This window comes from Rhinoderma darwinii, chromosome 4 (assembly GCF_050947455.1).
Source record: "Rhinoderma darwinii isolate aRhiDar2 chromosome 4, aRhiDar2.hap1, whole genome shotgun sequence".
Classification (NCBI taxonomy): Eukaryota; Metazoa; Chordata; class Amphibia; order Anura; family Rhinodermatidae; genus Rhinoderma; species Rhinoderma darwinii.
The window spans coordinates 350,990,175-351,013,621 of record NC_134690.1 but is presented as its reverse complement, the minus strand read 5'-3'; the positions used below and the strand labels follow the sequence as shown (position 1 = coordinate 351,013,621).

The 23,447-nt window shown below is 45.9% G+C and overlaps 2 long non-coding RNA genes across 2 annotated transcripts in view; one reads left to right on the top strand and one right to left on the bottom strand.

The window, feature by feature from the left end:
- LOC142761306 (uncharacterized) overlaps positions 1–20,921 on the top strand; it is a 56,515-nt gene extending 35,594 nt beyond the window's left edge. Inside the window, exons 2-3 of the long non-coding RNA XR_012883599.1 lie at positions 12,461–12,493; positions 20,746–20,921. This is a non-coding gene — a long non-coding RNA (uncharacterized LOC142761306). The remainder of the gene's footprint in view (positions 1–12,460; positions 12,494–20,745) is intronic.
- Positions 3,940–23,447, bottom strand: part of LOC142761305 (uncharacterized) — a 65,300-nt gene continuing 45,792 nt past the window's right edge. The window contains exon 4 of the long non-coding RNA XR_012883598.1: positions 3,940–4,039. This is a non-coding gene — a long non-coding RNA (uncharacterized LOC142761305). The remainder of the gene's footprint in view (positions 4,040–23,447) is intronic.

The window sequence follows — 23,447 nt, the reverse complement described above, 5'->3', positions numbered from 1 at the left end:
CGAAGAGAAGTGGATGATGCTGATTCGTCAGCATCATACACTTCTATTCACAACGCCCAGCTAGTAAAAGAAGTAAAAACGCCCAGATGTACATACACAATACACGCCCAGTTGTACTTTAACTTTAAACACGCCCAGTTGTACTTTAGAAAGGCTCATTTGCATAAATATAAAAATGGTCATAACTTGGCCAAAAATGCTCGTTTTTAAAAAAAAAACGTTACTCTTATCTACATTGCAGCGCCGATCTGCTGCAATAGGAGATAGGGGTTGCAAAATCTGGTGACAGAGCCTCTTTAAGATCTGGGAATCACCATTTAAAAGCTTTACTTCCATTTTTAATGCAAAGCACATAGCTGGAGTAGATTTGACTTTCTGTCACACGGACGACCAAAGGTGCACCGAATTTATAAAGAGGCGTCCGCCTCCTGATAAATTAGGCGCATCTTAGTCCAGCAATGTTTCGATTAAAACCAAAATTTAATAAACTTCCCCCATTGTGTTTGTTAAAATATGCACATCCATACAGCAGTCTACATGAAAAAGACCTGTTCAGAGATTAATATACACTATAGGATGTTCAGAGATTAATATACACTATAGGATGTTCAGAGATTAATATACACTATATGGCCAAAAGTATGTGGACACTCCTGCTAATTTTTGAGTTCAGGTGTTTCCCCTAGACGCATTGCAAACAGGTGCATAAAATCAAGCACACACCTATGCAATCTCCATAGACAAATATTGGTAGTAGTATAGGACATATTCAGGAGCTCATTGACTTTAAACTGTCATAGGAGGCTACCATTGCCACAAATCAATTCATAAAATGTATCATCTGCTAGATCTGTCCCGGGCAACTGTAAGTGTTATTATCGCTAAGTGGAAGCATCTAGGAAGTAAAACGGCTCAGCCATGAAGAACGAGACCACAAAAACGTACAGAGCAGGGACCGCCGAGTAACAAAGAAAGGTCCATAAAGACATGGTTTAAAGAGTTTGGTGTGGAGGAACACAAGTGGCCTGCATAGGGCCCTGATTTGAATCCCATCAAACACCTTTGAAATGCCAATTGCGAGTCAGACTTTCTCAACCAAAATCAGTGTCTGACCTCACAAATTCTCTTTTGACTGAATGGGCACAAATTCTCACAGATACTCCAAAATCTTGTGGAAATGTTTCCAAGAAAGGTGGAGGCTGTTATAGCCTCCAAAGGCGGTCCAACTCCATGTTAACACCCATGGTTTTGGAATGGGATGTCGAACAAGCTCATATGTGTGATGGTCAGATATCCGCATACTTTTAGCTAGATAGTGTATATGTATTATGTCATTAAAGGTTGGTACATGGACATGTGTAAGTAAACAAACCCCATCCCACCCTGCAACCGTAGAGCTAGAGTCCACATTTAGGAATTAATGTGATCCACACTGCTTGTTACAAAATAAAAGCCTTTTTAGCTAAGTTGGCCATGCTTATAAAGAAGAGTATATAACCAGATATTGTATTCCTGTTTATACTGTGAATTAGGAGTATAACTAAATATCATAGGAGTACAGTTCATATTTATATTTAACATTTTATGTTTATAAGCAAGCAAAGTTTATCTCATATTGGTTTAAACAAAAGATGATAACAGGTTCTAGTCATAAAGTTTGGAATAGTTAGAGATCAAAGATCACACTCATAATCCTATTGGATTGTCACATCTTCAAACAGTTAAATGGTCACCTGACACATGCACTCTAAATACTTCCTTTTCCTTGAAGCCTTGGTATATTTGTATCTGTAATGTCATGTCAAATACTTATAATTTCTTTACGATCTCTTGATCCCTATGATCGCTGGCTTATTATTTAACTACTTGTTACATAGTTAATACAATGTGTTAAACATTTTATCCAAATTACCACTTTTATCCTATTCATGAATCATACCATGGATCTTAGGCTTCGTTCGGGAACCCATGAACGGAATCCAAACTGGTTTCCGTTTGTCACTTGGGTGTAAGGGTTCCGTCATTTTAACAGAATGGATAGTGCAGTTGACCGTAAAAATCATCCGTAATTATGGTCCGCAATTACGGACTCATTAACTTGTATTGTCCACGGACACATTCACTTGTATTGTCCACGGACACCTTCCCGTTTAGTTACATGAAGGTGTCCAGACCGTAGATGTGTACTGCAAATGATAGGACATGTCCTATCTTTTGCTTTTTACGGTACGTGCTCCCATACTTTTTAGCCTTGTGAGGCCTTGTTTTTCGCCGGACGAGTTGTCTATTTAGGCTTAATTTTCAGGTACATACATGGTAGCATTTAACAAGACAATGACCCAAAGCACACAAGTACATTTACTAAAAAAGGGTTGAAAAAGAAGATTTGTGTTTTGGAATGGCCAAGTCAGAGTTTTGACCTTAAAGAGATTCTGTCACCACATTATAAGTGCCCTATCTCCTACATAAGGAGATTGGCGCTATAATGTAGGTGACAGCAGTGCTTTTTATTAAAAAAACGATCCATTTTCACCATGATGTTAGCGATTTTAGCTTTATGCTAATGAGTTTTTCAATGGACAACTGGGCGTGTTTTACTATTGACCAAGTGGGCGTTGTACAGAGGAGTGTATGACGCTGACCAATCAGTGTCATGCACTTCTCTCCATTCATTTAGTAAGCGCATACGGATCCTTTTAGATCAGTGTCTGTCAGATCATACGGATCCTTTTACATCAGATGTGCTGCCTTATACTAACACATTAACAATACTGAAGTGTTTAGACAGTGAATAGACATTCCACTTCGTTAACGTTTCTGTGGTACTTACAGCAAAGCAAGCGTAATCTCGTTGTAACCTGTCATCTACAGCGTAATCTCGCGTTGGGTTCGCCTTGACGGTATGGCAGCTGGCCAACAGGGCGCAGGTCACAGTCTATAGTTCGTATAGTGTACTTGTGGCAGCTCGGACAGTAGCAAGGCAGGCTCGGCTGGGACTAGGCAGCCTGTAGACGTCAGAAGTGGAGTAGCAGGCCAGGCGTGGAATACAGCACAGCATCACTACAACTCAGCACGGCACTTGACCAGGATAGCACGGGATACAGGATACAGGCACTGGGAACACTGTGAACTGGAAAACACTAGGAGACAATTTGCATAGACAAACTGGGTACTACAACAACGCTTAGGCATGGGAGGAAGGGGCACAGCCGTCTTATAGCCCAGGGTGCTCTGGGAGCAATCAGCTCAATCTCCCACCTGCGTGCACACCCTGGTGGTCACTGTGGAACAGGACGGCTGTATGGGCAGACATCTCTGGAGAGAAGGGCGTCGACTGGATGGAAGGAGTTCGTGGTCAGCGACCACAGACATTACACTCAGTACATAAATACAGCTACAGAACCAAGATCATTACATATATACAGCACCAGAACCAAGCTCAGTACATATATACAGCACCAGAACAAAGCTCAGTGCATATATATACAGCACCAAAACCCAGCTCATGACATATATACAGTACGATAACCAAGATCAGTACATAAATACAGTACCAGAAACAAGCTCCGTACATAAATACAGCTCCAAAACCAAGATCATTACATAAATACAGCTGCAGAACCAAGCTCAGTACTTATATTTAGTACCAGAACCAAGCTCAGTACATATATACAACACCGGCACAAATACAGCTCAATTTAGTACAACCCCTGCCGTATAGGTTTGCACTAAATTGTTTCCAGCTCCCAGCATGGCCCGAACAATGGTAAGGATATGCTGGGAGTTGCTGTTTCACAAAAATAAAATCAGATCATAATCATACCACCCATCATCTCTCTGCAGATCATACAGTGACTACAGTACTGATTAGAGGCAGAATAAACTTTTACATTAAGTGACTCACCGGTGACATCTCAGATTCTATTTCTTTTTCTCCATCCGGTCCAGACCTCTATGATGACTTCTCCCGGTCACAGCCCATTGCTGCAGTTTGCCACTCAGATGTCTTCAGCTTCTCACTTTTCAAACATTTGTACACCTATAAGCAAAGATAAAGTTCTCATTATACCACACACTACACCCCTAAATAAAATAGCGCCATACACTGTGTTCCACACACACACCGTGCCCTCTGTAGATAGTGCCTGCCACTGAGCCCCCTGTAGATAGTCCCCCCATAAAGCCCCCTGTAGATAGTGCCTCCATAGAGCCCACCCGTGTATATAGTGTCTCATATATAGCTCCCCTTATAGTGCTCCACAGATAGCCCACCCCTGTATATAGCCCCTTGTAGATATAGCCCACCCCTGTATATAGTGCTCCACATATAGCCCACCCCAGTATATAGCCCCCCTGTAGATAAAGCCCCCCCCCCTCCCCGTAGATAATGCCACACACCTTTTTATTAGGATAAAAAAAACTATACAAACTCACCTTAATCCCATTCCTGCATCATCAGGCGGCAATTGAGACCTGCTCTTTTCTGCGCAGGTCTACTGGGGTTGAATGACGCAAGCAGCGCGATGATGTGATCGCGCCGCTTGCGTCTATGAAAGGCGCTGATTGGCAGGGCAGAATTACTTTCCCTCTCAATCAGCGCCTTTCAACGACGCAAGCGCTCGTAGAAAGGCGCTGAATGGCCGGGCACGGAACGTACCCGGCCATTAATTGCTCCTAATTGTACCTTTGTCCTATAGATGCAGGTACAATTATAGTGCAGGGGGGGTCGCGGTGGCTCGTTTCATTGGCGCTGCCGACCCCTCAGAGAGGCAGCAGGCCGAAGTCATGGACGGTGCGGCCCTGGCGCCCCTCTCTAAGTTGCGCCCGGGGCACATGCCCTGCCTTCCCCCCCCCCTAGCTACGCCCCTGGGTAGAGAACTTCATTATCAAATCAAATCTTCTGTCTCTGAGATTCCAAATCTAAATCAATGAACTTTTTAAAACAGTTGTTTACTCTTGCATAACAAAGAAAATTAGACAAGGGTATTTCATACTCATCTTATAAACATTACACTTTAAAGGGGTTTTTCCCACGAGAGACATTTATGACATATCCACAGGATATGTCATAAATGTCAGATAGATGTGGGTCCCACCTCTGGGACCCGCATCTATCTCTAGAATGGGGCCCCTAAACCCCGTTCTACCTCTGCGTGTCGGCTGATTTCCGACCATGAAGGGGAAAACAGTGTAGCTTGCTGAGCTACGCTGTTTTCGTAAGCCCCATAGAACTGAATGGTAGTTACGGAAACAGCGTAGCTCACATACTACACTGCTTCCGTGACTGTTATTCACTACTATGGGAGTTACGGAAACAGCGTAGCTCAGAGAGCTACGCTATTTTGGTAACAACCGACCATAAAGTCAGGAAGTGGCCGGGAGTCAGCGATGGCAGAATAAGGTAGAACGGGGTTTAGGGGGCCCAATTCTAGAGATAGGTACGGGTCCCAGAGGTGGGACCCGCATCTATCTGACATTTATGACATATCGTGTGGATATGTCATAAACGTCCCTCGTGGGAAAACCTCTTTAACAATCCAGCTACGTCGTTCCTTATCTCGGTTAGTGCTTTTTTTTTTTTTTTATTAGTTTATTTTCCATTTTCGTAATAACTTTGTGTTATGGTGTAAAGCAAAGCTGCACCAACATCGGCTCGCAGGCCAACAACTGAGAATACATAGGCTCCATAATCACAGAGAAAAATGACACAAAATGCAGAGAACATGGAAATTAGAGAAGCTCTGGTATGCACCCTGAACCCGCAGCCATGCATATATACCCGTAAGGAAGAGCAGTAAAGCGTTGCAGTGCAACGAAAGAGGGGAGAAGACAGAAGAAAAAGAGAAGGGGGGAAGAACTGACCTGACCCATGGGCCCACTGGGTAAGCTCAAGAAGCCATGACGATCTTGTATTCCTCTGAGGATTGAAAGTGAATCAATTCACGCCACGTTTTGAGGAAGGCTGCATGGGATTCCTTCATTGATGCCGTGAGGTCCTCCATTCTCATGATCTCCTGAATTTTACCAAGCCACATGCCCACAGTCGGGGGACAGGATTGTCTCCGCAACGCGGGAACACATGCCCTGGCTGCATTCACCAGATGGCGCACCACTGACCACCGGTAAGAAGATAAAGGCATCTCACACAGGTGGAGCAGGAAGAGGCCCGGTGACCTCGGGAGGGGGAAAAACGTAAATTTCAAGGTAATGCGCCATACCTCAGACCAAAAGTCCGTCAGCATGGAGCCGTCCCAAAAAATATGTAAGAGAGTACCCACATGGTCTCCACATCTCCAACACAACGGCGAGACCGCCGATAACATCACATGCAATCTGGAAGGCACCCTATACCAACGAGACAAAATCTTATACCCTGCCTCTTGAAATCTACTAGCCAGAGATGATTTATGTGTCATGTGGAACATGCGATCCTTATGCTCTGGGGTAAATGTTAGACCTAAGTCCCGTTCCCAGCTAAGCAAGTATGATGGTGTGGACAGGGTGGAGGGAGAGATCTGGAGGGCATAGAGTCTAGACAGTGCGTGACAAATTGTGCCCATACATAAGAGTTCAAAGGGGGAGTTATCTCGCGAATACGCCGCTGGGTCAGCTAAGGACACAAGGAAATGTCTCAATTGGGTAACCTGCCAAAAAGAAAAAGAGACTGGGTCCGACATGGACTCCAACTGAGTGCTACTCATCCACACCTCATCCTGTAGAAAATGGGCCGCACGTCCTTTACCTGCCTTCAACCAGTGCTGGAAGGGACCACCTTCTCGTCCCGGTGGAAATGCAGGATTGCCCAAGACCGGGAACATCGGGGAGGGAGAGAGAGAGATCTCTTTCCGGGGAAAGATCCGTGCCGCATTCGCCAGAGTGGGCCCAATCGTCGGATGTGTCCTTGCCGCCAGAGGGACCTGATTGCCCAACCATGGTAAGGCCTGCAAAGGAACTTCCATGAAGACCTGTTCCATGGACACCCATTCTTTAATCTCAGTATATCTGAACCAATCCAAAATTCGGGCCAAGTGGGAGGCCTGATGATAGGACACAAAATCCGGAAGGCCAACACCACCCTCACACTTCGCACGAAAGAGCATGGATCTGGCAATACGCGCAGGTTTCCCCGCCCAAATGAACTTATGAAGCATGGACAACAGAGACTGGAAGAAGGGGCGTGGGATATGTATCGGAAGCGCCTGGAAAACATATAGGATCCATGGTAAAATGTTAATTTTAAATATGGCACATCTACCAAACCATGTAAAGGTGCCCGACGTCCAAGAGTCCAGATCGCTCTTTACCCGTTGGCTTTACCAAGTGGGCGTTGTGGAGAGAAGTGTATGACGCTGACCAATCAGCGTCATACACTTCTCCCCATTCATTTACACAGCACATAGCGATATAGCTATATCGCTATGTGCAGCCACATAAACACACTATAACGTTACTCAAGTGTCCTGCCAGTGAATATACATTACCTCCAGCCAGGACGTGATGTCTATTCAGAATCCTGACACTTCTGTAGCGTCTGTGTGATATTTACAGAAAGGTAAGCGTAATCTCGCGAGATTACGATGTAACCCGTCATTTAAAACCAGATTACGCTTGCCTTGCTGGAAATATCACACAGACGCTATAGAAGTGTCAGGATTGTGATTAGACATCAAGTCCTGGCTGGAGCTACCTACAGATGGGGCCACCCCTTCCACATTATCCTTCGCCGACAGGGGCAATCGTTCGCGGTCAGGTCCCCAGAGGATCTGGAGGAGGCCTTCCGCTTTCTGGAAATTTCACCGGTGAGGTTACCGGACTGGACTGAACCCCCGGCACCGTTTTCGACTTGAAGTGGTCCCTACCCTGATTTTGTGCCCCATCGTGCACCTCGACTTGGAGATGAGCGGTCTGATTCACGGCCTCCGGGGCGGCGATCCCCACGTAGAGATGGCGGGGCAGGACTAATCGAACCACGGCCTCAGAGGAGAGATTGAAATTTTACGCTCATGTGTGGGACGTTACTTGCACTTAACCACTCTTTTCTCCACAGGTCTCTCCGTCATTCTTGACTGTAGTCGTTGCTGATGTGGCCTCAGGGGTCATCTGACACAAGTTATGGTCTGGGGAGTTTTCTCTAGTATGGTTCGGTTTAATTGCTTAGCTTCACGGGGGAAGTGTAGGTTTTCGTGCTAGTTAATCCGGTGTGTCCGGGGTTGTGCCACTTTCTAATTGTACCTTTTAGTTGTTTATTGTACTGACGCTCTCTCACATCGCTGTCTTTCCTCGTTCCCCATTAGGGTTCCGAGGTGGCTGTGTCGTGGTCAGAGTGATTTCCTCTGAGAACGACATAGCCCACGTTGAGTAGTGGTAGGAAATTGTACTCCGATTTTAGAGGGTTAGTGTTGCATTTTTGCTCCTGCATTCTGGTCTTTTGTGCAGGCACCGTTTTCTTTCTCTATCTTTTTCTTATCTGTCTATTGTACTTTCCCTCATTTTTCCATCCGCCTGTCCACTATGACTGACCTTACCGTTGTCTCCTTAAATGCACAGGGTCTGAACATTCCGGAAAAGAGGTCCTCCATTCTCCGTCTCCTGTGGACAAAGAGGGCGCACGTGGCGTTTCTGCAGGAGACCCACTTTCGGGCCGACTGCATACCAAAACTTACGGATTCTCACTTTACGGAAGGGTTCTATAGTGCGTCCACTGACTCCAAGACTAAGGGGGGGTCTCCATCCTGATCTCTCGATCTCTTCCCTGGGAACATGTGGAGACTCGTACGGATGGGGCGGGACGATACCTCTTTGTGAAGGGTAAGCTGGATAACACTTTGTACACACTGGCCTCATACTATCTCCCGAACGTGGGTCAGGTAGCCTTCTTAAAGAAGGTCCTTGTAGACATAGATGACTTTCTGGAAGGCACTCTTATACTGGGGGGTGATTTGAACGTCACTTTAGATCCCACATCAGACTCCTCCCGCGGGCACTCCTCTCTGCCTCGGTCGGCACACCGTCGCATTCGTCGGCTACTGCATGGGAATCAACTGGTTGACACGTGGAGGCTTATGCATCCCTCGACCAAAGACTACACATATTTACTTTATACGTATTGGCTCTAAAATTAAGAAGGAGCGGGCGGCACATCTCCGGGACTTATTGACCCAGATACATCGGTTGGAACAGACCCATAAGGTGTCTCAGGATCGGGTTATAGGGGCAGAGTTGGGGCAGCTGAGAGAACAGGTACGTTCACTCTGTCTTTCTAAGGCTCGGGCCGCCATAGTTAAGTGTAGGAGACACGTCTACAAATTTAGTAACAAATCAGGTAGGCCCTTGGCGCGGGCACTCCGGAAGACACGTTCCAGTACTTATGTCTCGAACATTATTGGCTCCCATAACAGGCACTTACAGCTCCCACAAGATATCACGGAGGCCTTCCGTGCTTACTACCACTCGTTATATAACCTCCCTCATGCACCTACTTCCCCGGGAGGCGACAGCCGCTTGGGAAAGATTGAGCAGTACCTCCGGTCCTCGGGGATGAAAAGCATTCCATCGGAGGCGATTGAGGCCTTGGAGGCTCCCATTTCCTTAGACGAGTGGTCGTGGGCACTGAAGGACTCTCTGGTCGGGAAGGCCCCAGGTCCAGATGGCCTACCGTTACAATACTATAAGACCTGTTCAGACGTGCTCTCGCCCCACTTCCTGAATGCATTAAATTCCCTCACAGAGGGGGGGCACCATTCCCCGGGATACGCTGAGGGCACACATCACGGTGATACCAAAGGAGGGTAGTGACCCCTCCATGTGTCAGAATTACCGCCCTATTTCCCTGTTGAACGTCGATCTTAAGCTTTTCGCGAAGATTCTGTCCCAAAGACTGTCCCCGTTGCTTCACAATGTGATACACAATGACCAGGTGGGCTTTATGCTCTCCCGGGAAGCACGGGACAACACCACAAGAGCAACTAATCTGATGTATCAAGCGGCCACCTCTGCGCTTCCCACTTGCTTTCTGTCGACGGATGCGGAAAAGGCCTTCGACAGAGTCAACTGGGAATTTATGTTGGCAACCTTGCGCCATATAGGGTTGGGGACGCATATGATGAATTGGATCTCGGGTCTTTACTCCTGCCCATCAGCACAGGTGAAGGTTAATGGCCACCTCTGCACTTCACTTGCAATTTCTAATGGAACGCGGCAAGGTTGTCCCTTGTCTCCACTGATTTTTATTTTATGCCTGGAGCCCTTTTTGTGCCACATCCGCTCCAATCCGGATATTGCGGGTGTAGACTTGGGAGGTAGGTCCCATAAGGTAGCCGCCTATGCGGATGACCTCCTTTTCTTTATCACCGCCCCCAGGATTTCCTTGCCTAACCTGATGGCGGAGTTGGGTGAATACTCGACACTGTCCAGTTTTAAAATCAATTACTCAAAGTCAGAGGAGCTTAACATATCGTTGCCACAAACTCTGGTGGCCGACCTGTCGGAGTCGTTCTCCTTCAAATGGGCTAGGGATTCGCTCAAGTATCTGGGGGTTAGGCTCCCGAGAGTGCTGTCTCGCCTTTATGAGGTGAACTTTCCCCTTCTCCTTCAAAGGGTAAAGAGCGACTTGGACTCGTGGACGTCGGGTACCTTTACCTGGTTTGGCAGATGTGCTATATTTAAAATGAACATTTTACCGCGGATCCTGTACATCTTTCAGGCATTGCCGATACACATCCCACGCCCCTTCTTTCATTCTCTGCTGTCTATGCTTCATAAGTTCATATGGGCGGGGAAACCGGCGCGTATTGCCTGATCTATGCTCTTTCGTGCGAAGTGTGAGGGCGGTGTTGGCCTTCCGGATTTCGTTTCCTATCATCAGGCCTCCCACTTGGCACGAATTTTGGATTGGTTCAGACATGCGGAGATTAAAGAATGGGTGTCCATGGAACAGGTCTTTATGGAAGTTCATCTGCAGGCCTTGCCGTGGTTGGGCATTCATGTCCCTCTGACAGCACGGACACATCCGACGATAGGAACCACGCTGGCGATTGCGGCGCGGATCTTCCCTCGGAAGGAGTTCTCCCCCTTTCCATCTCCGATGTTCCCGGTTTTGGGCAATCCTGCATTTCCACCGGGGCAGGAGGGAGGCCCCTTCCAGCACTGGTTGAAGGCAGGTAAAGGAGGTGCAGCCCATTTTTTACAGGATGAGGTGTGGATGAGTAGTACTCAGCTGATGTCCTTGTCAGATCCGATCCCTTTTTCTGTATGGCAGGTCACCCAATTGAGACACTTCCTCGTGTCCTTAGCTGACCCAGCGGCGTACTCGCGAGATCACTCCCCTTTTGAGTTATTATGCGCGGGCACAATCCGACACGCATTGTCTAGACTCTATGCTCTCCTGATCTCCCCCTCCACCCTGTCCACGCCTCCATACTTGCTTAGTTGGGAACGGGACTTAGGCTTCACATTTACTCCTGAGCATAAGGATCGCCTGTTCCACATGACACACAAATCATCTCTGGCTAGCAGATTTCAAGAGGCTGGGTATAAGATTTTGTCTCGCTGGTATAGGGTGCCTTCCAGATTGCATGTGATGTTTCCGGCGGTTTCGCCGCTGTGTTGGAGATGTGGTGACCATGTGGGTACTCTCTTACATATTTTTTGGGACTGCCCCATGATGACGGACTTTTGGTCTTAGGTGTGGCGCATTTCCTCAAAATTTACGGATTTTCTCCTCCCGAGGACACTGGGTCTCTTCCTGCTCCATCTATGTGAGGCGCCTCTATCTGCCTATCGACGGTCAGTGGTGCGCCATCTGGTGAATGCGGCCAGGGCGTGTGTCCCTGCGTTGTGTAGACAATCCTGCCCCCCGACGGTGGGCATGTGGTTTGGTAAAATTCAGGAGATCATGAGAATGGAGGATCTCACGGCATCAATGAGAGGATCCCATGCTGCCTTCCTCAAAACGTGGCGTGAATGGATTTGCTTTCATTCCTCAGAGGAATACAAGACCGTCATGGCGTCTTGAGTCAACTCAGTGGGCCCTGGTGGTCAGGTCGGTTCCTTCCCTTTTCTCTCTTTTTTCTGCCTTCTTTCCTCTTTCGTTGCTCTGCAACGCTTTTCTGCTCCTCCTTATGGGTATATATGCATGGCTGCGGGTCCAGGATGCATACCAGAGCTCCTCTAGTCTTCACGTTCTTAGCGGTTGGAGTTATACTTCTCTATGATTAGGATGCCTTTGTATTGTTACTTGTTGGCCTGCGAGCCGATGTTGGTGCAGCTTTGCGCTGCGCCATGATGTAATGCTCTTTTGAAAACTAAAATAAAAGAATTTAAAAAAAAAAAAAAAATTGGGTAGGCCAGGATGTTTCCACTCCTACATTAGTAAGATTTGAGCTTTGCATTCTCCACTCATTTATATATATCTCACCCAGCGTCCTGATATTATTAAATCCTATTCCACCTTTGTTTTCAGGGATTTTACAGATGTTTTCTGCAGACAAATCTGGTAAGCAGTCATTCCAATAACCTTACATTCTTATGTTTTGATCAAAAAGTTTGCATTGGAGAAATAATTCTAGCAAAACTCATTATTTTTAAGAAGTCAACTCTACCAAAACCTGATAGTTGGAGTTCTTCTCATTTGATAAGCTCTCTCCTGATTTTTTTAATTTTTTGAAGCTAGTTGGGGTAATACATTTTATATGGGCCTCTATTTATATAAGCTCCCATATACTTTATTTTTTGTTGCAGCAATATGTAACTGTATATTTTTATTCCAGCTAAGTTAGCATTGCTAGATAACATTAAAGCGACTCTCCGGTACCGGGACAACATTTTACATACAGGTCATTCGAAAAGTGTTCAGACCCTTTCCATTTTTTCATATTTTGTTATGTTGAGGCCTTGTGCTAAAATAAAACAAAATTCAAGTTTTTCCCCATCATTCTGCACTCATTACCCCATAATGACACAGTGGAAACAGAATGTTAGTAATCCTTGCTAAATTCTTGAAAAGGAAAAACCATAATATTGCACTGACATAAGTATTCAGACCCTTTACTCAGGACTTAGTTGCAGTACCGTTGGCAATGATAACAGCCTTCAGTCTTCATGGGTATGATGCTACAAGGTTTAAACACCTGGATTTGGGGATTTTCTGCCATTCTCCTCTGCAGAACCTCTCAAGCCCTGTCAGGTTTAATGAGGACCGTCGGTGGACAGCCATTTTCAGGTCTCTCCAGAAATGTTCTAATGGGTTAAAGTCAGGGCTCTGGATGGGCCACTCAAGGACATTTACAGATTTGTCCCTAAGCCACTCCTCTGTTGTATTGGCTGTGTGCTTAGGGTCGTCAACTTGTTGGAAGGTGAACCTTCGGCGCAGTCAGAGATCCAGAGCACTCTTGATCAGGATTTCATTAAGAATATCTCTGTACTTTGCTCCATTCATCTTTCCCTCAACCCTGACAAGTCCCCCTGTTTCAGCCGCTGAATACCATCCCACCATACTTTACTGGAGGGATGGTATTGGGCAGGTGATAAGCAGTGCCTGGTTTCCTAAAGACATGACTTAGAATAAAGGCCAAAAAGTTCAATCTTGGTTTCATCAGTCCTTTAGGTGTTTTTTTGCAAACTCCAGACGGGCTTTCAGGTGTCTTTCCAGCCACTGTGTCATAAATCCCAGATTGGAGGAGTGCTACAGTGAGGGTTGACCTTCTGAAAGTTTCTCCCATCTGCTCACAGAATATTTGGAGCTTAGCCAGAGTGACCATTCGGTTCTTGGTTACCTCTCTTAGCAAAGCCCTTCTCCCCCGATTACTTCATTTGGTGGTACAACCAACTCTAGGAAGAGTCCTGGTTGTTCCAAACTTCTTCCATTTAAGAATTATGGGGACCACTGTGCTCTTGGTAACTTCCAGTGCAGCAGAATTTTTTTGTACCCTTCTCCAGATCTGTGCCTCCACACAATCCTTCCTCTGAGATCTACATGCAGTTTGGCTTGGTTTTTGATCTGATATGCATTGTCAGCTGAAACCTTATAAAGACAGGGGTAAGTCTTTCTAAATAATTTCCAATCAACTGAATTTACCACAGGTGGACTCCAATCAAGATGTAGAAACATTTCAAACATGATCTAGAGAAATGGTAGGCCACAAGAGCTAAATTTCAAGTGTCACGATACAAAGGGTCTGAATACTTTTAGTTTTTCATTTATAATAAATTTGCAATAATTTCTAAAATTCTGTTTTCTTTTTGTCATTATAGAGTATTGAGTGCGGTATTTGTCTTATACTCAGTCTGAAAACCACTGTGCCATTTTGAGACAGCACAGATGGAACCTTAAATGGCTGATCTACGGCAGAGGGGCACAACTGGAGGGCACCATGTAATATTACTCCATATACCTCATCACATTTACAATTTTTTTCTTTACACCGTAGTGTCGCTTTAATACTTCTGATTTTGCCTTATTAATTTTGTATCTAAATGTTGTACCAAATAAAGTCAAAGTTGATATTATTTTTCCAATACTTTACTTAATATTTTTTACGTATCTCAATAAATCATCGGCAAAGATAGTCAGTTTAACTTCTTGATCATGTATTTTTATGCCTTGTATGTCAGAGGTTTTTGCCAAGGGGCTTACTAGCAAAATCAAACAACAGAGGGGAGAAGGGACATCCTTGCCTTGTTCGCCTCCGTAACTGAAATGATTTTGATAAGGCACCCATAATGGAAATCCTGGCTTTTGAGTATAAACTATGTAGGCCCTTTTAAGATTTCCTTTAAACCAAACCTTTCTAGTACCAGGAATAGCCAGTACCAGGACACATTATCAAATGTTTTTTTCTGCATCAAAGGCAATAAGATTTTTTTTTTGTGCTTGATTGAGATTGCTAAGTATAAGTTTGATATGTTTTTGTAAATAGTATGAAATAAAATTTATTTATTTAAAAAACCATTTTTTTTGTATTTTTATATAGTTTGGTGTTATTTTTTTAATTGCTTATTCTATTTAGAATTTTTTTCTTTTTTTTTTTTTTAAACATAATGTACTGTCTAATGTCTATATGGCAGTATATTACTGCCTGGGCATCTTTCAGGCACAGGCATCTTTTACGGCATATCTAAGGAATACTTTTCAGCGATTATTACTAGACAGTCGTGGGGGTTTTTATTAGGCTGTCATAAATTCTTAGTCAACAACGGCGATCGCGTTGCCGGGGCTGACAGGGAAAGGACAAAGGGAACTTTCTCCGATCCCAGCTGTTAATGTTGGAGTGTGGCTGTCAGTCACAGCCACACCATCTCCTGAATGTGTGAGCAGAGCTATTGTGCCCATGTGAAAATTTAATTGGCGCCCCCAGACCTTGATTTACATCCTCCTGGCTGTTCTACAACACTAGCAGCCTCCTAAAACTCTTGCAGATGCGCCGTTGCCTTGTACTCCCCTGGTATGCGTGGTGAAGCGATGAAGCTGGGCAGAGTACACCTCGCTGCACGGTGCGTGCCCAAGTAGTACAAGGCAATGGTGCATCTGAGAAAGTTAGAGGAGACTGGTAGTGACGTAGAACAGCCAGGGGGATGTCAATCAAGCATGGAAAGGTGGGTTTGGAGGCAGGACTATGTGACTCTTCATTCAGGATAGCAGCACCGCCCCATGACCCCTTATAGAGTAATTAGCATAGAGTGTGCTCCGTTTTAAAAGTTGATTTTATAGAATTTGCTGCATCTGAAAAAAAACCATACAGGGGAATATTGACAGGTCATGTATTACTGCATGGTGGCGGTTCAAGGAGTTAAAACTACCTGCCAGGTTCCTATTAAATATACAATGAATTGAAAACAACTCCATCTGCCCTGCAATTTTGTTATTATAAATATATCCTATATAATTACAGCTCCAGAACCAAGCTCATACATATATAGAGCACCAGAACAAAGCTCAGTACATAAATACAGCACCAGAACCAAGCTCAGTACATAAATACAGCACCAGAACAAGCTCAGTACATAAATACAGTTAGGTCCAGAATTATTTGGACAGTGACACAATCTTCATGGTTTGGGCTCTGCATGCCACCACATTGGATTTGAAATGAAACAACTGAGATGTAATTCAAGTGTAAACTTTCAGGTTTAATTCAAGGGGTTGAACAAAAATATTCTGAGAAACGTCTAGGAATTGCAACCATTTTTCTACACAGCCGCCTCATTTCAGGGGCTCAAAAGTAATTGGACAAATTAACATTACCATAAATAAAATGTTTTTTTTAAATACTTTGTAGAAAATCCTTTGCAGGCAATGACTGCCTGAAGTCTGGAACCCATGGACATCACCAAACGCTGGGGTTAATCCTTTGTGATGCTTTGCCCAGCCTTTACTGCAGCTATCTTCAGTTGTTGCTTGTTTGTGGGTCTTTCTGCCTTAAGTTTTGTCTTAAGCAAGTGAAATGCAGCTCGATCGGGTTGAGATCTGGTGATTGACTTGGCCATTGTAGAATATTCCACTTCTTTGCCTTAAAAAACTTCTGGGTTGCTTTTGCAGTATGTTTTGGGTCATTGTCCATCTGTACTGTGAAGCGATGTCCAAGCAATCTTGCTGCATTTGGTTGAATCTGAGCAGACCGTATATCCCTGAACACTTCAGAATTCATCCGGCTGCTTCTGTCTTCAGTCACATCATCAATAAACACTAGTGACCCAGTGCCTTTGGCAGCCATGCATGCCCATGCCATCACACTGCCTCCACCATGTTTTACAGAGGATTTGGTGTGATGTGGATCATGAGCCGTTCCAAGCCTTCTCCATACTTTCTTCCTCCCATCATTCTGGTGAAGGTTTATCTTAGTTTCATGTGTCCAAAGAATGCTGTTCCAGAACTGGGCTGGAGTCTTTAGATGTTGTTTGGCAAAGTCTAATCTGGCCTGTCTATTTTTAAGGCTGATTAATGGTTTGCACCTTGTGGTGAACCCTCTGTATTTGCTCTCATGAAGTCTTCTCTTGACGGTAGACTTAGATACTGATCCACCTCTACTTCCAGGAGAGTGTTCTTCACTTGGGTAGATGTTGTGAAGGGGTTTTTCTTCACCATGGAAAGGATTCTGTGATCATCCACCACTGTTGTCTTCTGTGGACGTCCAGGCTTTTTGGAGTTCACGAGATCACCAGTGCGCTTTTTTTTTTCAAGAATGTACTGTAGCAGTGCAGCTACTAAGGGGCAGGATTTGGGCCCAGAATTATATATTTAAAAGGTCTGGGTTGCTGGAGTGGAAGAGAATAGTAAAAGTTCCACTCCGTCTTCAGGACAGTCCAGGGTTTGGGCTGCGTTATGAGTCTCATTAGCTGCCAGTTGTGAGGACTCCTTTAAGAAAGGTGTGATCTAATCACACAAGGCTCCCAGTCTGAGGTAGACAGGTATTGCTAGCCTGTGGGAGTCAGAGGCTCTGGTAAGCACATGTGTGTTGTGAGGTGCTGGGCAGAAGGCCTTTTACCTTGATTGCTAGGGAAGCTATATGTTTAGTTAGAGGCTGGACGGCCTAGGGTTTATTTTGAACGGTTTTGTAAAACTGCTTGCTGTATTGAAGACAATAAAGTTGGTTGCGGCCAGTTTCATACCGAATCCTCTGCGTTGGAGTGGAAATTCTTGTGTGCCAACCATCTTCTCCTGGAGATGGCGATCCTGTGAGCTAACTTACCCCAAGTTGTCACAGTACCAAACTGTTGATTTGGCCACTCCTAATATTTGTGCTATTTCTCTGATGGATTTCTTCATTTTTTTCAGCCTACCGATGGTCTGTTTCACTTGAATTGAGAGCTCCTTTGACCTCATGTTGTGGGTTCACAGCAACAGCTTCCAAATGCAAATGCCACACCTGGAATCAACTCCAGACATTTTTACCTGCTTAATTGATGATGGATTAATGAGGGAATAGCCCATGCAGCCCATTAAATAGCTTTTGAGATAATTGTCCAATTACCTTTGGTCCCTTGTAAAAAAAGGCAGCTACATAATAAAGGGCTGTAATTCCTAAACCCTTCCTCAAATTAGGATCTGAATACCCTCAAATCAAAGCTAAGAGCCTGCACTTTAAGCCCATATTGATTATATAACTGTATATTCAATATGTTTTGGTAAACAGCTAAAATACAAAAACTTGTGACACTGTCCAAATATTCTGGACCTAACTGCATACAGCACCAGAACAAAGCTCAGTACATATTGACAGCACCGGAACAAAGCTCAGTACATATATAAAGCGCTAGAACAAAGCTCGGTACATATATACATATAAGTACACATATATATATATATATATATATATATATATATATGTAAAAGTGAGGCTCAGGGAGGCGTGGCCAGCTATGGGAGTGTGAGGACGTGTTTCCCTGAGCTCCTCCACCAGCTTAACTGCAATCAGCTACCATCCTGCGTTTTCAATGGGGAATACGTCTAAAAGGACCAAGGCATCCTCCTCTACACGTCCCGCGTCCCCACAGGGTGACATGGGGACGTTTTTCGGAAGACAGACCCCGATGCAACTCCGGGCTCCGCTCTGGTCTGTGGCCTGTGAGCAAGATGGCCGACCACCATCTCCACCTGTGCTACCCCAGGGATCCGGGGGCACTGCACAGATGTCTGCCGACGTTTCCCTACCTCCTCAGGTGCCGATGCAGGGGACACCAAGCTGCTCGCTCCGTTCCAGGGGCATAGATGAAGCTGGGCCCTGTGTATCCCGGCCTTCCACAATCCAAGATGGCCGCCCGGATCACCCCACGGCCTATCCTGAGCCTGCTGCTGTGTCCAAGCCGTCCTCATCTGCTGGGGAAGCCCGGAGTGCAGGGTCTCCCATGAACTGCCTTGCTGCCGCCGAGTGTGCTTCTGGAGCCGCCGCTCCACTCATCATCAGGGCCGCAGCGGCCGGATATGAACGCTCGGCCCTCTCTGGAGCCGGCACTCCTGCAGGCCTCGTCTCCGCTGCCTGCGGTTCCTCCCCCTGCAGCATCTACCTGCCTGCTGTCCGCACCTACCATGTGCCCACCTGTAATAGAGGATCCGGGATCCGCTGACGCAGACCCTCCGGACCTGCCTGGACCTGCAGCTGCTCCATCCCAGGAGACCTCGTCTCATCTCCTTCATGGGAACCGTGAGTACGGAGGTCACAGACCTCATGTCACCGGGCCCACTGCTGCGCCCTCCGGTTCACAAGGCCAGATCCCCCTGTCCCGAGCCCTGGTGTGGCTCCCCGCATGTCCAGCCAACCACTCTGCCCTTGTTGCTCCAGTGATCTCCACACCATTGGCCTCTGTCCTCCTCCCATGTGCCTAGTTAAGGTTCCGATATTTTTTCTTCCAGTCCTCCTGTCCAGGAATCTGCTCACAACCCGGACGACATTCCTGTCTTCAGATTAAGTCATTCAGACTCCTCATCTGTACCTGTCTGTGAAAATCGCCCAGCCACTCTTTCGGATATTCGGCAGATGGTTCAAACGTTACCCACTAGGGAGGATAGGTCTTCCTTTACCAAGCAGATTGTGGACGAATGTAAAATGGAGTTTACCCAGTTCCGTGCTGAACTTTCTTCACTCTCTACGAGAGTGTATAGTCTCGCTCATGACCGTGTCACTGACTCTGCTACATTGGCCACTATGCAATCTACCCTGCAACAACATTCTGCTCACCTGTTTACTCTGCAACAACATCTGGATGATATTGAGAATCGTAATCGGAGGAACAATCTTCGGGGTCTGCCTGAATCTATCCCTGCTTCAGATCTTTTCTCTACTCTGTATACCATCTTCAATATCTTATTGGGTCGTCCACCAAATAGGCATATTGAACTTCATCGTGCTCATAGAACTCAGCGCCCACTGAATCTTGATGACCAGCGGCCCAGAGATGTTATTTGTCGGATTCATTTCTATGTGATAAAAAACTAGACAACAACCTACCATCTTCCATCAAGGTACACAGGTACGTATCTTACCGGATCTGTCTAGACACACCTTGCCGCAACGATCTGCTCTCAGGCCACTTCTGGAGGTACTTCGGAACCGAGGCATCATCTATAGATGGGGCTTCCCCTTTGCCCTAATGGTGCGAAAAGAAGGTCATCTCTATACTTTGAGAGCTCCGAGTGACTTACCCGACTTCCTTCGGGATCTAGGCCTTCCTCCCATTGCTATACACAAATGGCCCTTGTTGTCTTCTGCTGGCAGAAGCTCTCAGACAGGACGCCCTCCTTATTCGCACCCGCACGGTCCCAGAAGATGGTCTGGTCGCGGCCGCAACTGGGAGCCTACACCGCCTAGAGATCCTGCCCGTTCAGCCTGATAGTTTGGGGTGTACGTGGTCCTGTTTATAGACTTTAGGACTTATTTTGCTATCTGCCATTGACTTTCTAGGTCCCGGAAGTCTTCTTTCGTTCCCGATTACTGTAGGATGTCTAATTTGTTTTCTGCCTTTGGTATTGTTTTTTCCTGCTGTTCTAACATGCCTTTCCCTCTATTTTCAGAATATCTATAATAATAGCTGTTTATAATTATATTTCTGTTATTATACGCTGGGGAGCACAGATTGCTCTTATGCATAGCTGTCACCTTCCCCCTGTAGGTACCGGACCAACATGGCGTGCAGTCGACGCTTCCTGGTCCTCCACAATTTTTTTTGCTTAGTTTTTGCGACAGTCTCGATTTTGCTGCCTTTTTTGTTGATGCTTTTTTTTTTTTTCTTTAATGCTGTGATTTCTCTCCCTAGATTTTCCCTTCTCTTCCTTGTGGTGATCCTGGACTCCTGCTTTTTCTGTTTGTTCCGGAACGTTTCAGAGAGCGGTTCTATCTACGTCCATGGCTGACCTCACTGTAGCCTCCTTCAATGTGAAGGGGTTGAATACGCCTGAAAAGAGAGCGCAAATCCTGCACAATGTTCATAAGCGTAAGGTACATATTGCATGTTTTCAGGAGACACACTTTAAGGAGGGTCCCATCCCTGCTATTAGACACAAATTTTACACACACTGGCATTTTAGTAACAACTCACTTTCCAGATCATGTGGAGTTGCCATAGCTCTGCATAAATCCCTCATTCATCAGGTCATCAATGTTGTCACTAACTCTGAAGCTAGATATATAATCCTTGTTCTAAACATTGGTGGGCGTGAGTTCACTGTGATCAATGCTTACGCCCCTAATACCGGTCAGGCCCCTTTCCTTCTTCATCTCATAGACACTGCACTTCTGGTTGTGCGGGGGACTGTGGTGTTATGCGGAGACTTCAATCTGACTTTAGATCCGACACTGGATAACTCTACTGGTCACTCTATTGCATATAATGCTATCAAACGGGTGAAACGCGCTTTTTCAGAACTTCAGCTATGTGATGATTGGTGCCTTCAACACCCTTCTGACAAAGATTATAGCTTTTACTCTCCTCCGCATGGCACCTACAGTCGCTTGGACTACATCCTGCTTCAACACTATGCCCTTCCCTGGGCTGTTTCCACATCCATTGGCAACATATTATGGTCGGATCATGCCCCAGTGTATTGTACCTTACACCTTGCTTTTCTCACCAAGGGTCCCTGGTCCTGGAAACTTAATGAGTCCCTCCTCCTTGATGCGTCCTGCAGTGCTGACCTGTTTCAAACAGTTGAGCACTTCACATCCGATCACGCCCGTGATACCACTTCTCCAATGATGCAGTGGGAGGCTCTTAAATGTGTGCTCTGGGGTGTCCTCATAAAACATGGAGCACGCCTTAAAAGAGAAAGGGCCCATTCCCTGAAACTTTCCCTTCAAAAAATTAGCTCCCTGGAACTGGCTCACAAGCGTTCGCTTTCTCTTCCGCTCTAACAAGAGTTACAGAGTGCCCGACAAGACGCCCGGCGTCTGTTAGACTCGGCTCAAAGGGTGCCCTGCAAGTGTGTCTGAGCAAGTTTTATGAATTTGGTAATAAAAGCGGCTGCATGTTGGCCAGGGCGTTAAAAGCTCAGTTGGCCCAATCCCATATACCAAATATGAAATCCTCCTACGACCCGCGAGATTGCGGACTGCTTTCACCAATTTTATTCTGACCTCTATAACCTTAGGCCCTCTACTGCCTCTTCCTCCCTGGACCGGGCCTCTCTCCCCTCACATTTCACGCCTTTGTCTAGTGAGATGGCTGAGGAGATGGAAGCTGATTTTACCTCGCCAGAGATCCTTGCAGTTATCAAGGACCTCAAGGGGGGAAAGATTCCCAGACCAGATGGGTACACTGGCAAATTTTATAAAACATTGATTGACTGTTTGGCGCCACTTTTGCTCCAAGCCTTTAATTCTGTCTCCCCTGAAGCCTTGTTCCTCACTGGCTCTACCTTGGCTCATGTTACGGTCATCCCTAAGTCAGGCAAGGATCCTCAGCTCTGCTCCAGTTATCGCCCCATCTCCTTGCTCAACGTCAACCTTAAAATTTATGCCAAATTGTTAGCAAACAGATTAAATAAACATCTCCCTAACTCAGTACATCCAGATCAGGTGGGATTTGTGCCTGGTCGGGAGGCGCGCGATAATCCCTTTAAAACCTTCGATATTATCCATCATGCCCAGACTCACCACATCCCCCTCATGATTCTGTCTCTAGATGCCGAAAAGGCCCGCCCTTCATCAAACTCTTCAACACATAGGACTCGGGCCTTCCTTTCTGAGTAAGGTCATGGCCCTTTATCACTCCCCATCATCTGCCCAATTAAAAATAAATGGCTCCCTCTATGCGCCATTTGCTATTAATAATGCACCAGGCAGGGCTGCCCTTTGTCCCCATTGTTGTATGCCCGCGTTATGGAGCATCTCATGGCCTCCATTCGGAACATCACAGATATTAAGAGTGTTCTCATAGATGGGACAGAATATAAGTGATCTGCATTTGCTGATGACCTGTCACAAACCTGCATATATCTCTTATTGTTAATCAATTAGTTATTTGAACTACTATAACACTATATTACTATAATAATAACACTATATTACTATAATAATACCGCTAGGTTTAAAATTTGAGATATTTCTCCACGTGCTTATTTCAACAATCCAGCTTTCCAGTTTAAGTGTTGCTAAATGCAGTCCGGCGGCTCAGTTAGCACGCATTGCCCTCGGTGGATGCTGCCGCAGTGCCCTCGGTGGATGCTGCCGCAGTGCCCTCGGTGGATGCTGCCGCAGTGCCCTCGGTGGATGCTGCCGCAGTGCCCTCTGTAGATAAGGCCGCAGTGCCCTCTGTAGATATTGCAACCCACCCCTAGATAATGCCAGTGTCCTCTTCAGATACTGCCACACACCCACTTGTAGATAATGCCACAGTGCCCTCTGTAGAGGCTGCCACAGTTCCCTCTGTAGAGGCTGCCACAGTGCCCTCTGTAGAGGCTGCCACAGTGCCCTCTGTACATGCTGCCACAGTGCCCTCTGTACATGCTGCCACAGTGCCCT